Source organism: Mauremys mutica, chromosome 2 (assembly GCF_020497125.1).
Source record: "Mauremys mutica isolate MM-2020 ecotype Southern chromosome 2, ASM2049712v1, whole genome shotgun sequence".
In the NCBI taxonomy this organism is placed as follows: Eukaryota; Metazoa; Chordata; order Testudines; family Geoemydidae; genus Mauremys; species Mauremys mutica.
The window spans coordinates 184155975-184170724 of record NC_059073.1 but is presented as its reverse complement, the minus strand read 5'-3'; positions in this window follow the sequence as shown (position 1 = coordinate 184170724).

Genomic DNA, 14750 nt, shown 5'->3' with positions numbered 1-14750 from the left:
TAAAACATACATCCCACCCACCCACACACACACAGGTACATCCGAAAGCTCTAGAATACAATTTACTGAAATACAAATTGATGGCCCCTCCATCACACCAACATTCTGCACCTCAGTTTACCCATCTGTAAAAGATGGAACTGCAAAAAGGCAACATTTGAAAGCCATTTCAAGACTGCCAAAACAATCACATTCTAATATTAATGGGGGCTGGGTTGCCATCTCTTGTAATTTGACTGCACATTTGCTGTATTTGGTGTTTTTCTTAACTCTCCAGCTTTCATTAAAAAAAGGTTTCTAGCCATCAGGGTAGGGTGACCAGATGTCCAAATTTTATAGAGACAGTCCCAATATTTGGGGCTTTTTCTTATATAGATGCCTATTGCCCTCCACTCCCAGCCTGATTTTTCACACTTGCTATTTGGTAACCCTACCTCCGGGATATGGAAAAAAGCCTGAAAATGCTATCTCAGGGCATCCTAATGGCTCAGAAACCAGCCAAGGGAAAACAACCCAAAATTTATTACTAAAAAAACCTAAACTCATGATTTTTAAGCCAGCCAGTCACATAATTTTGATGGCTTGAGGGCAAGATGGCAAGCACTAGCCTGGGATTCAGGAGACCTAGGCTCTAGGGGCACTGCCAGGTCTGTGCCATGCTCAGCTCCCGCCTTCCAGCCCGGCTGAGAGGGGAGTGGAGTGATACTGGGCAGATGCCTGGGTAGGGGCAGGGGCGGCTCTAGGTATTTTGCTGCCCCAAGCATGGCAGGCAGGCTGCCTTCGGTGACTTGCCTGTGGGAGGTCCCCAGTCCCACGGATTCGGCAGCATGCCTGCGGGAGGTCCACCGAAGCCATGGGACCAGCGGACCCTCCGCAGGCATGGCGCCGAAGGCAACCTGCCTGCTGCCCTCGCTGCGACCGGCAGAGCGCCCCCCGTGGCTTGCCGTTCTAGGCACGTGCTTGGCGTGTTGGTGCCTGGAGCCGCCCCTGCGTAGGGGTGGGTGGAGGGGAGTCCTGTTGCAGGATCCAGCCCCACAGCAGAGTTGAGGAGCAACAGCACTGGCTGACACTCAGGTTTGACTCCCCAAGTCACTCCATCATGGTGGGTGGGGGGAGAGGGGAAGCCAAAATTAAGTGAGTAGCTGAGAAACATGGTGCATGAGAATCACAGAACCATTCAGGTGTGGCCCCATGGCCCCCCCATCACACCAACATTCTGCACCTCAGTTTACCCATCTGTAAAAGGCTAATTATGTTGACCTGCATCTACTGATGAAAAGCAGTATCTAAGAGCTAGGTATTATTATTATTAGCATTAATGCTGAGTGGGATTTATCAACAGTGCTCAGAACTGACCTAGCTCAATTCCTGTTGAAGTCAAGGTTGAAATTCCCATCGACTTCAATGGAGCAGAGTTTGGCTAATCCTGAGCACTTGTGAAAAGCTCATCTTTTCTAATGTATAATGGAGCCAATTTATGTTCCCTCATCATTTAAAGCTATATATTTTAATGGGAGCCTACGTTATTTATTAGAGATTCAAGACACATACGCCCCAAATTAGGCTGGCACACTGGGTACCCTATATATGGTGCATAAATGAACAAATTGTAATTTAGTAGAATCTCTCTGTATTCCTTTTTTCAGCCTTCATTTGGTTTTCATGCTCAGTTTCAGTTTTCACTTTATATTTATTGGATTTTGCCCTGTAGTCATTTTAAAAAATAATTTCTCCTATCCAGAACATGATCCTTGTCATGTGAAAGAGCAAACAAAACTTTTGAACCTAAAACCCATAAGCAATTTTGAAAGTAGGCAAAACAAGTTGGCCTATTCCAACCCCATCTCCTAATAAGCCCCCTCACATAAACAACAGGAACCACAAAGTTCAGGAAGACACCAGTAATATCTGATCATTTATTGAGCCTAGACTGTGACCTCCTCAAAATATTTCTACATGGCATATAAACAAAATACCTTAAAGAAATTAAACATTTTATTCTGAAGGAGTTAATATACGCCCCAACAAACATCACATCTCATCTTCCATGTTTCTCACATCATTGGTGTAAGAGTCTATAAATGTTTGGCATTGCAAAATTCATCCTTTCCCTTTCCTCTCCATTTCCATCGCTAAAACTGTTGTCCATGACTTACTTCCCTCTCACCTTTTTACCATTTCTATTATCATAGCATCTAGGAGCCCCAGCCATGGACCAAGACCCCATTGTGCTAGGTGCTGTACAAACAAACAGAACAAAAAGATGGTCCCTGCCCCAAGGAGTTTACAATCTAAGTATAAGACAAGAGGCAACAGGTGGGTACAGACCAATGGTATGGTGTCAGCACGGCAGGCAGTAGCCTCAGCATACCTGCAGCTCAATCAGTGTCACTTTTTTTGTAAGGCATCACAACAAAGGAGAGTTTTGAGGAGGGTTTGAACATGGATAATTAGGTAGTTTGTGGGATGTTTCTGTGTGAGGGGGAGCATGGGAGAAATCATAAAGGTGCTCGTGACTACTATGTTGACTGCTGCATCATCATCATCCTCCACCTCACGTCTCTTCCCCATGTCTCCTCTCCCTGTCCAATCTGTCTGAAATGTTGATTTGAAAGTTATTGTACTCTTCTGCCCAAAGGCTATGTCATTCTGCCCCTTGAAACGCTTCAGTTGCTCTTTCTTCTTCCGCACTACATTCAAACCTTTCATCATCGTCTTCAAGACTCTGCACAGTGATGCTATGGCTACATCAAAATTAATCTTCTAGAACTCCTCCTGCACCCCCACCTGTATTCATCCTCTACTTCCTCCTCGCACTTATGCCTTGTCTCGTGCCATGCCTCCTTCCTTCAAATCCGTACGTGCACTGACTTTCACCAGTAATTTATGTTTGAGCCTTTCCTTTTACCACATCTATCATACTCATGATAGGTTTATAAAATAAAACAAAAGCAAGAAACCAGGAAGTTAACACAGCAGTGCAATTGAGCAATACAAAGACATCATGTATTAAAAGAATGATCCCTCAAGACCTTACCTCCTCTATCCTTTATCCTCCCTGCTCTGCCCCAATAGATCATTATTTTCACTTGCATTAGCTGCATAAATTAGACTGTAAGGGCCTCAGGGGGAGATCCTTATCGTAGACAGAAAAAGTTCCATGAACACCTGTGGCACTGTGTAAATTAATTACAATATTGCCTTCAAAAATATGTAGTTTTTTTCATTCATAATTTCAATTTTGCAAGGAAATCTGCTACAGAAGTCCAAATAAAGACTTTAATAAGGGGGTTAAATTTAAACAAACTTCTACTGATCATTTGTTTCTTTCCCCATTTGCTAATCTCCCGCTCTCTATCCCCTAATCAGGTATTTCAACCATGCCCATCATCTTAATATCTTGGCAGGAACTCAGCACAAGCAATGCTATTTCCAAAAGTGCTCAGCACTGATTAAAGACTGCTCCCAAAGCCAATGGGAAAACTCCATTGGCTTTAATGGAAACAAAGTTAGGCTAACACTGACTGCATCTGAAAATCCTACCTTAAGGTTCACAGCAGGTTTCAGATTCACAGATTCCAACGCCAAGAGGGACCATTATCATCATCTAGTCTGATTTTCTGTATAACACAGACTATAGGACTTCCCTAAATTAATTCCTATTTGAACTAGATCATACCTTTTAAAAAAAAATCCAGTCTTGACTGATCAGTAGTGATTTTATGTTACCTTCCAGGTCACTGATAAAAATAGGCTAAGAACCAGTTCCTGCACGACCCCCAAAAGGCGCACACCCTCTCAATGATGTGTAAGCAGAGTCAGGATGGGCTCTGCCCTGACATCTGGTGGTGAATTGTGGGGAGTGTGGAAGGGAATTTCAGGTATTTGCATTGGCACACCCACCCCGCCTGGCGTGGTCTACGGCAGCCTGAGATGGTTGTTTTGACAGCTCTGGGATCCCCAGTTTCTTTGTTGTTGGGGTGGGAGAGTGGAGTGTTGTCGCCCTGGTTGTGTGGATGAGGAACTGTGGGACTGCTTTGTGACAGAGATGTCTCACCATCAGGTGGGTGGTGCTTGCTAGCCAAGGGACATGGGTGCCAAAACCTAGTGAATTGAGAGAGTTTGGGGCCTGGTTTGAGGCCCTGGAATACCAATTGCACATCCTCCTTTCTCCACTGTTAAAGAGCAGAGCTAATGTTGAATCCATTAGGAGTCCATCTAGAGGCTGCTGAGCTGAATTCATGTTGGGCCAATGGTGCACCAGCACCTAGGCTCCCCTACTACAAGCTGAAATCACTAAAAGAACCAAGCTTACTGAGCTGAGATCACTGAGTGCTGTGTTAACTAGTGGGGGAGCCTGATGTTCTATCGCTAAGTGGCTGGCAGAGCAGAGCACTTGGCAGCACATTGGAGCAGCCCACGGAACAGTGAGCGGAGCAGCTCATGGGTCGGCTGGAGGAGTGGCACAGCTGGTGGAATGGAGTGGAGCTGGTCATGGTGAAGGCTGCAGCAGAACTCCATGGAGAGGCGGAGCAGTTAGCCCTGGCCCATGTAAGGTGCTCCTTAACACCCTGTGTGTGCCCCCACCCCATTTCCACCCAGGCTGGGGGGAGTAAAACTCTGCAGATAAGCTTTTGAACGCTAGGTGGCACTGACCAGAGACTTGTTGGACTTTGGGGTGATTGGACTTAAGACCCTAAGGGGGAAAGGACATTGCCAAACATACTTGGAGGTGGGTTTTTTGCTTATGGTTTGTGTTATAATCCTGTTTGTGGTGTTTCTCCAACGTGATGCCACATTGTTTCCCTCCTTTATTAAAAGGATTTTGCAATACTCGGACTCCATGCTTGCGAGTGGGGAAGTATTGCCTCCTAGAGGCGCCCAGGGGGAGGTGGTATGTAATTGTCCCAGGTCACTGGGGGGGTGCTCAAGCCGGTTTTGCATTGTGTTATTGAAACGGAACACCTGGATACTGAACCCGGCCCTTGTTGCTGCCAACTCAGAGGGGCAGAAGGGTTACAGCTGATTCACTGTTTACAATTACATTTTGAGACCAATAGTTAGCCACTTTTAATCTATTTAATGTGTGTCATGTTAATTTTATATCATTCTAGTTTTTTAATCAAAATGTTGTGCAGTACCAAGTCAAATGCCTTACAGGAGTCCAAGTATACTACCTCAATACTATTACCTGTAACAACCAAACCTGTAATCTCATTAAAATAAAAAGATATCAAGTTAGTTTGACAGGATATATTTTCCATAAGCCCATGTTGATTGGCATTAATTATATTGCCCTCCTTTAATTCTTGCTAATCCACCACAAGTAGGCCTACTTCTTGCCAGACTGTAGATTCTACTCCATTTTCTTGTCTCGACATTAAGGACAGTACTTTCAAAAGAGATTAGCTGCCAGCTGTCCTTTTTATTCTTTTTGGAACTCTGGTCACTTACTCAGGTGTCTAAATGGGAGCTGAGCTCTTTAGAAAAGCTGTGTGTTTGTACAAGGGTTAACTCATCTCCAGCACCTTTTCTCAACTTGCGCTTGTGAAGAAATCAGGATGGCGAATTTGGAAACATGCCCAGTAAACAAACACAGAAGAAGAAGCTGGGCTGTGAGGCTACTAGCGCTTAACTCAAATACATAAACTGTAGCAAAGGGAATGAAGAAAATGACTGATCATGTCCATAGCTTTTTGTTTAGATAGTCTCTTTATTCAAGTTAGCTCCAGTGTAAACTCCTCCCTGTTCCTCCCTTCTCTTCCCCACTTTAGCTCTTTTATCAAGTATGCCCCTAAGGAAAGATTTCTTTATTATCTAAATCAATATTCATTGAAGTGGACTTAACAATGTAACAGGCCTGGATGTCTACTATTAATATTAGATAAGATAGCTATTCTGTTAGACATGTTTTCATTGGTTATTTGTTTGCAAAGGTTTGTATTAGATTGATACAATAAAAGCCATACCAACTCTAACGAGACTAATCAATTAAGGTGGGCTTTTATCAGCAGGAGAAAAAAAAACTTTTGTAGTGATAATCAGGATGGCCCATTTAAACAGTTGACAAGAAGGTGTGAGTAACAGTAGGGGAAAAATTAGCATGGGGAAATAGTTTTTAGTTTGTGTAATGACTCATCTACTCCCAGCCTTTATTCAAGCCTAATTTAATGGTGTCCAGTTTGCAAATTAATTCCAATACTCTAGTTTCTCATTGGAGTCTGTTTTTGAAGTTGAAGAATTGCAACTTTTAGGACAGGACAGTCTCTATGCAAAAGAATAAATGGACACAAATCAGACGTCAAGAATTATAACATTCAAAAACCAGTTGGAGAACACTTCAACCTCTCTGGACACTCAATTACAGACCTAAAAGTCACAATTCTTCAATAAAAAAAATACCTTCAAAAACAGACTCCAACGAAAAACTCAACCCCCTGCCCCGAGCCCCCTCCCACACTCGAGCTCCTTCCCTTCATTGGTAAGTATAACTCTTAGTTAACTGAAATTTTTAACTAACCGGCACCCTGCATTTCCCCAACATGCCGGATAACAAAGCTTTTACTGTACCTAGATGAATTTATTTTTCTGGCAGGTTTATTCCATAATACCATCAGCTACCTAGCAAGCTTCACTGGACTGCAGCCCTGTGGGACAGAAAATTGCTTTATTTAGTTAGTAATTAGTGTTTGTTTTCTTAAGAGTCTCCTTCCAAACTCTATCCTTAGCCCGAAACTGATCTTTGCTTCTGAGAGTTTGGCCCAAATAGATGTAAACCACAACTGCTCATTACATCAACCTGAACTTATTTGAACTTGAGAAACAAATTAAGGGGAAAATCGCAATGGGACTTAGGTTTTATTAAAATGTCACTTCCCCCCCCCATCTCAGATAAAGAAAAAAAACTTATCACAGACTTATGAAACTGTATATCTGCTTCCAGGTTTTTATGAAAGGTTCCTGTTCATAGTTATTAAATTTGGCTAGTCTCATTGCATTTTGCTTAGAACATATGAATGGATGGAAAGCTATAAGTGGTTTTAGCGCATCTGTTGCTAATACTAATAAATTATCAGAGAAATAATTTGTTAAAGCAAGAACCAATAATAAAATGAAACACCTAGCTCTTACATACAGCCATATAATATTACACAACAGTAAACATCTGAATAAAGAGAATGAGCTTTCAAGATGCTGAGAACTATTAGCTCTCACTGCTGTCAATGGAATGCACAGGATTGCAGGATTGTATAGAGCCTTCTGGGAGAGTGGGTATTTTTTGACAGTTATATAATAAAATGACCCAGTGTACAGTGAGGAATCAAAGACAGGATATTCACAAACACACAATTTTGGGCTATTCTACCTCTCTGAGTAAGAACCCTCTTTAAATAATAATAAAGAATGTATTTACTGCTGTAGCCCTGAGGCACACGTTCGCAGTTCCAGAGGGACAGAAAAGATGGAGAATCATTGTAAAGCTTCTTGAACAATTTCTGTTTTGTTACAAGGGCAAAGCGAGGTTAGTTCCATGGCAGAAGGAGGATATTGACTAATTTGCACAGAGCACATCATTTGTATTTGTACATAGCCATGCATAATGTTATACCAAATAGCAGGTTTCCTGCTCCAGATGGCTTTCTTGTGTGAGAGGCCCAAGTGAGCACAGTACAATACAGAAATGGCACGGCCCTGTAGTTGACATGCATCACAGAACAGGTGGGCATCGAGGAGGAAGATTAAAAATAGTGAGATTTTACCAAGATAGCTGAATATGAGGGAAAAGTCTAAGAGAGCAGGGTGATGGAGAGGGGATGAGGAAGAAAATGGTTAAAAGGGAGGTTATTATATGGTTCTTCCCAGTCCTCTTTACCCACTGAGCCACCTTTTGGAGATGTCATCACAGGAACGTTTTTTCTGTACGGATGTCCTTCATGGCTCCTGCCTGTTGTCTGGGCATTTGTCAGCATTTTCTCAAAAAGTTTTTTTTTAAATAGTATGAGGAAAAAGTTACCGCTATACTAAGAATGTGTAATTAAGAATATAAGAACATTAGAAGGGCCATATTGGGTCAGACCAAAGGTTCATCTAGCCCAGTATCCTGTCTTCCAACAGTGGCCAATGCCAGGTGTCCCAGAGGGAATGAACAGAACAGGGAATCATCAAGTGATCCATCCCCTGTTGCCCATTCCCCGCTTCTGGCAAACAGAGGTGAGGGACACCATTCCTGCCCTTCCTGGCTAATAGCCATTGATGGACCTATCCTCCATGAACTTATCTAGTTCTTTTTTTAACCCTATTATAGTCTTGGCCTTCACAACATCATCTGGCAAAGAGTTCCATGAGTTGGCTGTTCCTTAGAAGCACTAGTCGGGCCTTCATCCTGAGAACACATGTGTCTAAATTATGGGAGTAGGCCCATTGAGGTGAATGGGATTATTCATGTGAATAAATTTACACACATGGCAGGATCAAGGCCTTAACGTATACATTTTTGATAGCCATCAGATCTGTTTAATCTACTCAAAGAAAAACATTAATGGAAAAAAAACTAATCAAAACCAAATCTTGCTCCCTTCTTGGCCACAAAAACTTGTAGTTTGAGTCATTTGTTTCAGAGTCAGTTTTCGAGGTTAGAATTGTTTAATGACTAGATTAAAATTACGATTTGGTAATGATGCAATATTTATGAGGCTTTCTTTAGAATGCTAGTTTGGTATACCCTTTAAATTAATAGTAGCTTATTCAAGGCAAAGAGGGTAAAGCCATAGCTTTCTGCCTCCTTGACTTAGGTTTAAAATTAGTCACAGAATGTGCTAAAAACCAAAAGGTTATTGGGCCTGTTTGAAGAATTTCTTAGGGAAAAATTTGATTTGTCACAGAACGTGCCAAGGACTTTATCTTTAACTTCCCTTTTCATGCTGTTGTACAACAAGAAATATGTAGGGGGAAAATGTATAGTTTAAAATTGGCTGGGTGGCCATACATGGACCTAGTGGTCTGTCGAATTGGTTCTGAGTGACTCATGACCAGAGAGCGAAACTTCAGCCACTCCTTGAGGCAGAGACTGAACTCTGAAATTCAACAATGGTGGGGGTGCGGGAGGAAGGGGAAAGACTGCTGAACTGGTACATAAGCTCACTGAAGCCTTTAGGAGGGCTCTGCCTGGGCACAGCAATTATCCTGTAGGCGTGAGGGCTATGCTTTTCTCCCATTCTTTTTCCATGTAATTCATTGTAATATTTATAAATTGTGGCCTTTGCAGTACTGTTAATGTGAAGTATTCAAAAATCATGTGTCCAGCCCCCAGAATCAAGAGATTAATTAGGAAATTGTAAGATTTAAAAAAAATACATTTGGGGGCCTTTTTATTTGCGTTCTGTTTTTAAATCTTTAGAGGTCACATTGTTAAGCTTTTCTCTGCAGCCACAAGGGCTAGCAATTGTTTTTTAAAAGGAAAGCTGACATTCTCATGGAATCCCATGACTCCAGAAGCTCAGGCTGCAAGAGAAACCCCAACTATCATGAGACTCCTGATTAAATTGAAAGTGTTGGCATCACTGACTGTTTTATAGAAAATATTCTGTGAGGTGTCTTTCTGCAGGTTTGTCCTGGGCAGTTGGTGTACAAAGAGCAATATTTTACCAACTATCCTGTGTGTTCTTTGAGACCAAATAATGTGTATTTTGAAGTTTGATTAAGGTGGAAGATTGCTTGTTTTTAAACTTTTAAAATTTCTTAAGTTATTCTTAATGAGAGATGAAGTGCTTAATGAGTTTGATCTTCACAAAAATTCTTGTATTCCAAATTTTCACATAGAATTCTTATTTTACAACTTCTTCCATATTGAATATTGTTGTTGTGGAATGTGCTTATTATATCCCATGACAGAGTTCCTAACTGTCTAAAAAAAAATGTATGATTCTCCCCCCCGTTTTTTTTTTAAAAATATGACTAACCTCTTTATGTCTGGCTATTTTTATGCAGTCTTATCTTTAATTATAAAATAGCTGTAAAGAAACAGTTAGCAATTTCTTCACTGGCTATTTTCTCAATACAAATGTCATCATTTAAGGTAATAAGTTGAAAGTGTTGAAACTATCTTGATTTACTCTATCCTGAGCGTGTAGAAAATGAATGCATGCTATTCATCTCAGAAATTTAACTTTTAGTGAAAGACACATTGCACACTTTTCCATGGCAGCCCACACAAAACCATTCTCTTTTCAAGATTTCAAATGGTTCTTGTCCTTGACTGTAATTTTAAAATCCTTTAGAACATCTCTGTGCTGTGTTTTAGAATGCAGTGCTGAACTATGGACTCTGAAAGGTTCATAATGCCCTTTAAATATCAGTGTCTACGATGTAACCCCAAACTTCACAGCAGCAAAGATGAACTACTTACTTTATGAATTTATGTAGCTTGGTGATAGGTAAGTTGCAATATGTAGTTTGATGATGGAACTCAGGATATATTGCTATGTACCTGGTTTCATACACTTATTTCGGCAGTAACAGAAAGAGGGGAATACAAGCCAAAGTCTGTCTTGTAACATTATTTGTTAATCTGCTGCTTTACTATGCTTCCTAGACTTGGAAGCACAAATTTGCTAGTTTTATTTTCCCTATGACTGGACACGATCTTAAATTCATATCTGCTTCATCTGTGATGCTCTGCAACACTGTGATTAGAGCATAATGAAAACAAGCTTTCACACAACCTAACCAATGCAGAATCACTTACTGTAACTAGTTTTTCTATTACTTAGGGCTGGTCTACACTGGGGAGGGGAGGGGGGAAATCGATCTAAGATGCGCAACTTTGAAGTCGTCGAAGTATCTTAGTTCGACTTACCTGGCTGTCCTCATGGCGGCAAGTCAACCGCCGCGGCTCCCCCGTAGACTTTGCTTACTCCTCCTGCTGAGGTGGAGTATGGGCAGCGATTCGGGGATCGATTTATCACGTCTGGCCGAGACACGATAAATCAATCCCCGATAGATCGATTACTACCCGCTGATCCAGCACGTAGTGTAGATGTGGCCTTACTGAAAACTGATTATAGCAATTGGCTAAGAGCCCTCTAACTGCAGTCATGACCAGAAAAAAATTAAGACAACTGAACCTCATCGTGGAAGGAAAGTTGCTGAGTAGGGAATTTTTTTTAATGCAATATTAGCAAATTATAGTGAAAGTAGCTAATAGTTAGTGTGTAAGTAACATGCAGCTTTAGAAGTAAGATTCCATAGTAATGGAGATCAGCTACCTGGGTAGGAGGAAAGAAGTCTGAGAGAGGTAGGTGAGTATGTGCCTGCATGTAATAGAAATGACTACAATTTGTGGCACAATATAAAAATTACAATAAGCCGCGCAAGAGAGATCATGAACTACAGCAATACTAGAAACACCCCTATAATTCTTACTATTTTTCTCTAACCAGTTCCATTACAAAACACATTTCTCAGAGGTTTATAACTCAGCCATAAAATTTTGCTCCAGGCTAAAGGTTGGAAAGCTTAACTCCAAAGCAAATTTCATTAACTAAATTCGGTTTGAACAATTTAAAGTTAGAAAGGCAGAAACATCTTATTGTTTTTAAATGCTTTGCTGCACTTCCACACCTCAGAAATAGTTTCTGATAAAACATGAGCTATGCTATTTACCATCTGGCAGCAGGGTGAGACACAAAGCATGAGGGGTGTGTAGGCTTGTGAGGATTGGGTTCACTCCTTACAAGGAAGGTAGAGTTCCCAAAGCAGGAGAGAAGTTCTGGAGAAATCCTCAAAGCTTTTCTCCCACAGAGAAGAGAAAGGAAATGTAGACACTTATGCACCAGTATAACCTACTGTACAGCAGGGCCAAATCTGAAGACCACTGTAGTGGACAGTTCTGGGATTCTGGGATTCCAAGGATCTTCATATCAACAGAGAAGACTGCAAGCATCTGTGGTTAGATGTTTGGCTGCATACGCGCGTGTGTATTTTTCCTGTATGCTGCCCCAGCTTTGTACAGACAGACAGCATAGCAGACCTCAATCAAACCTCCCAATGACCACAAGATCCATTAAGGTACGAAGGTGCAGGGCCAAGTTTGTCGACATAGCACAGTATACCACCTGTCAGACTCTACACGGATACTAAGACATGTATGCCCATGACAATGGCTGCAGCTCAGTGAATGGCGGGACTTTCCATTCCCTCCTTGGCTAGACAAAGATACTCCCTCTGAGATACATCTTTATACCCTGACACAAACAAGTTATGTACTGCTTCTGACATAGCTAGTTACTGCCCCCTGATGAGGCTAGTTATTATCTTTTATATGTTGGTTCAGTTGTTCCCAAACTGGGGTTCGCAAAATATTACAGGGTGTTCTCGGGAAAAAAATTCCCTAATGGCTGACAGAGCTGTCCCTAGGGATCCCGGATAGCATGGGGCCAGAAGGTCGGTGCCCCTGAACTTCTGAGAGCAAGCATCTCTATCACACTGAGGAGATTTAAACTTCAAGACTCTAAGAAATGGAAAGGGAGATGGATATTTTTTGCTGTTTTTAAAATTAAATAGACATTTAATATTGTTTTTTAAATTATTATGAAGAACAAGTTTAAACTTTGTTGCAACGTGTGTTGTTTGTCTGAACTGCTCAAGACCTGAATGCTTTTGTAGGAGGAATGACTTGAGTTGGCTTGATATTCTTAAATACCTTCATGCTGTTTCACATCTGATACTCCTTGATGAAACATAGGAGCTTTTTCTTATAACAAGCTTATTCAAAGTGATACAAGCTACGAAAGTGAGATCTTGGAAGAGTGTTACAGTATTTTTATTACATTATGAAAACGGCAATGATAAATAATTAATAATAAATAGTGTGTAATAAGCATTGTGACAGATTTTCGTTACCAATCTGCCTGGTTCATCAGGTGATTAGGCTGACGCCGCAGGACCGTTTGGGGAGGAGATGATGTAATACACCAAGTGTTTAAATTTTAAAGCTTTATTAATAAAATACAGCACAGAGTGCTGAGAATGCTCCCACGTCACTCATGGGAAGAAAGAAAGCATTAGAGCTCCAAGCCCTAACCCACTTTCATACTCACACGTGCACTACCCAAAGCTGGCCAGGCTTGGGTGTAACATAAAAAGAAGAGGGGAAGGAGAGGACAGGAGTTCTTGCCCTGGGCCCAGGTCATCCAGGGAATCCACTGTAATCTCCAAATTGCTCCAGCTCTTGGAAGGGTTTTAAGTCCTGGGTTCTTTTGGGGGTGTTGTTGTCCAGGGCCCTCTGTGCCTGGTGCTCTTTGTACCAGTTCCAATCGGCTTGCTGTAGCCTTCTCGGCTGCCCAAAACACACCAGCTCTGGTGAATTTGTTTTCACTTCTGTTGGCCTTCACCGTCGCCGCCTCATTCACTTTGTTTTCGCTGCTATCTTTGCAGTTCTGTGTCTCAGTGTATTTTTTCTCTTCTCATGGCTGGCTGAAAACTGAGTTAGACGCAGCTGCAGATTTCTCGTCTCGTGCCGTGACCTTGGGCCAGCATCTTATCTTCAGACTCAGCTTGCTAGCTGCAGTGTTGAGTTAACCCGTTCTCTGCCCTTCTTCTTTCTCCCCCCCTCGGCCTCTGCAAAGGAAACTTCCACTCTCCACTCACACACTTTTGACCCTCCCCAAAATGCTTTGCGATGCTTGCGTTAGCTACATACAATGCAGATCTGCCTTCCCCGGGAGCTCCCTGAGGGAGGGGGTCATTGGGGTGTCACAGCATGTCATAAAAACTAATTTTATATTTCCATGATCACTGCTTTTATAATTTATACTCAGGGAAAGGAGAAAATCCCTGGAAATATTCATTTTTAGGAGTGGGTTCACAAGATGACATTTTAGTGAAAGGGGTTCACAGGTTGTTTAAGTTTGGGAACCACTCTGTTGGTTCAATCAAAACATTTTTATTACGTACTGTTATCCTGACCTGCTCTCTTAGGAAGGGTTCAATGTATTCCTATTATCCTTGGTCAATGTTTTTGTACCATGCTTAATATCGGGATGTTCTGGTACCACTTGATATCAAAATATGTTTGTGTAAGTACTCTGCTTAGCACTTCCTAGGAATGTGTCTTTTTGCAATACCAGCCCAGTTCTTGCCAGATTCTGTGAGCAGGTTCTGCCTCATACCAGGCCTCTAATACAAGGGCTTATGTCTGAGGCTCTCTTCCTACTACAACATCCAGTGATTAAAGGCAGCATCTCTTAAGCCTGAACCATTTTATTTAAAATGCTTGATAAAATGGTTGGATACAGTTGTAGTTTGATATTTTTTGGCTGCTGCGGAAGTAGTCTGAATTCTCTCTCCGTGCAATACAGACAGAGTTATGAGCTGGCTATGATGTTCCATGGACTGTTCCCTCCAACTGTTGTGTATGTTTTTTCTGATGCAAAAGGCGATCCATTTTGTTAGATTAGTACTTGCCTATTCTCTCCCTTTAAACAAAGCAAAATCATCATCTGTTAAGATAACTGAAAACCCAGTGAACCACTCAACAATTGGAATGTACAGGTATCAAGAGAATAGCTTTGTTCTTATTAAAAAATATGAAGAGTAGACTGAAGAGCTGCTACCTCCAATAATTACACACGAGTAATCATAGAGTGATAGTTGATCCTAAAATAATACCATCTTTCAAGATAAAAATTCAAAAAAGAAAGAATGGGATTCAAGCGGATGATAGCATTGCCTATGAAAAGCCATGGATACCA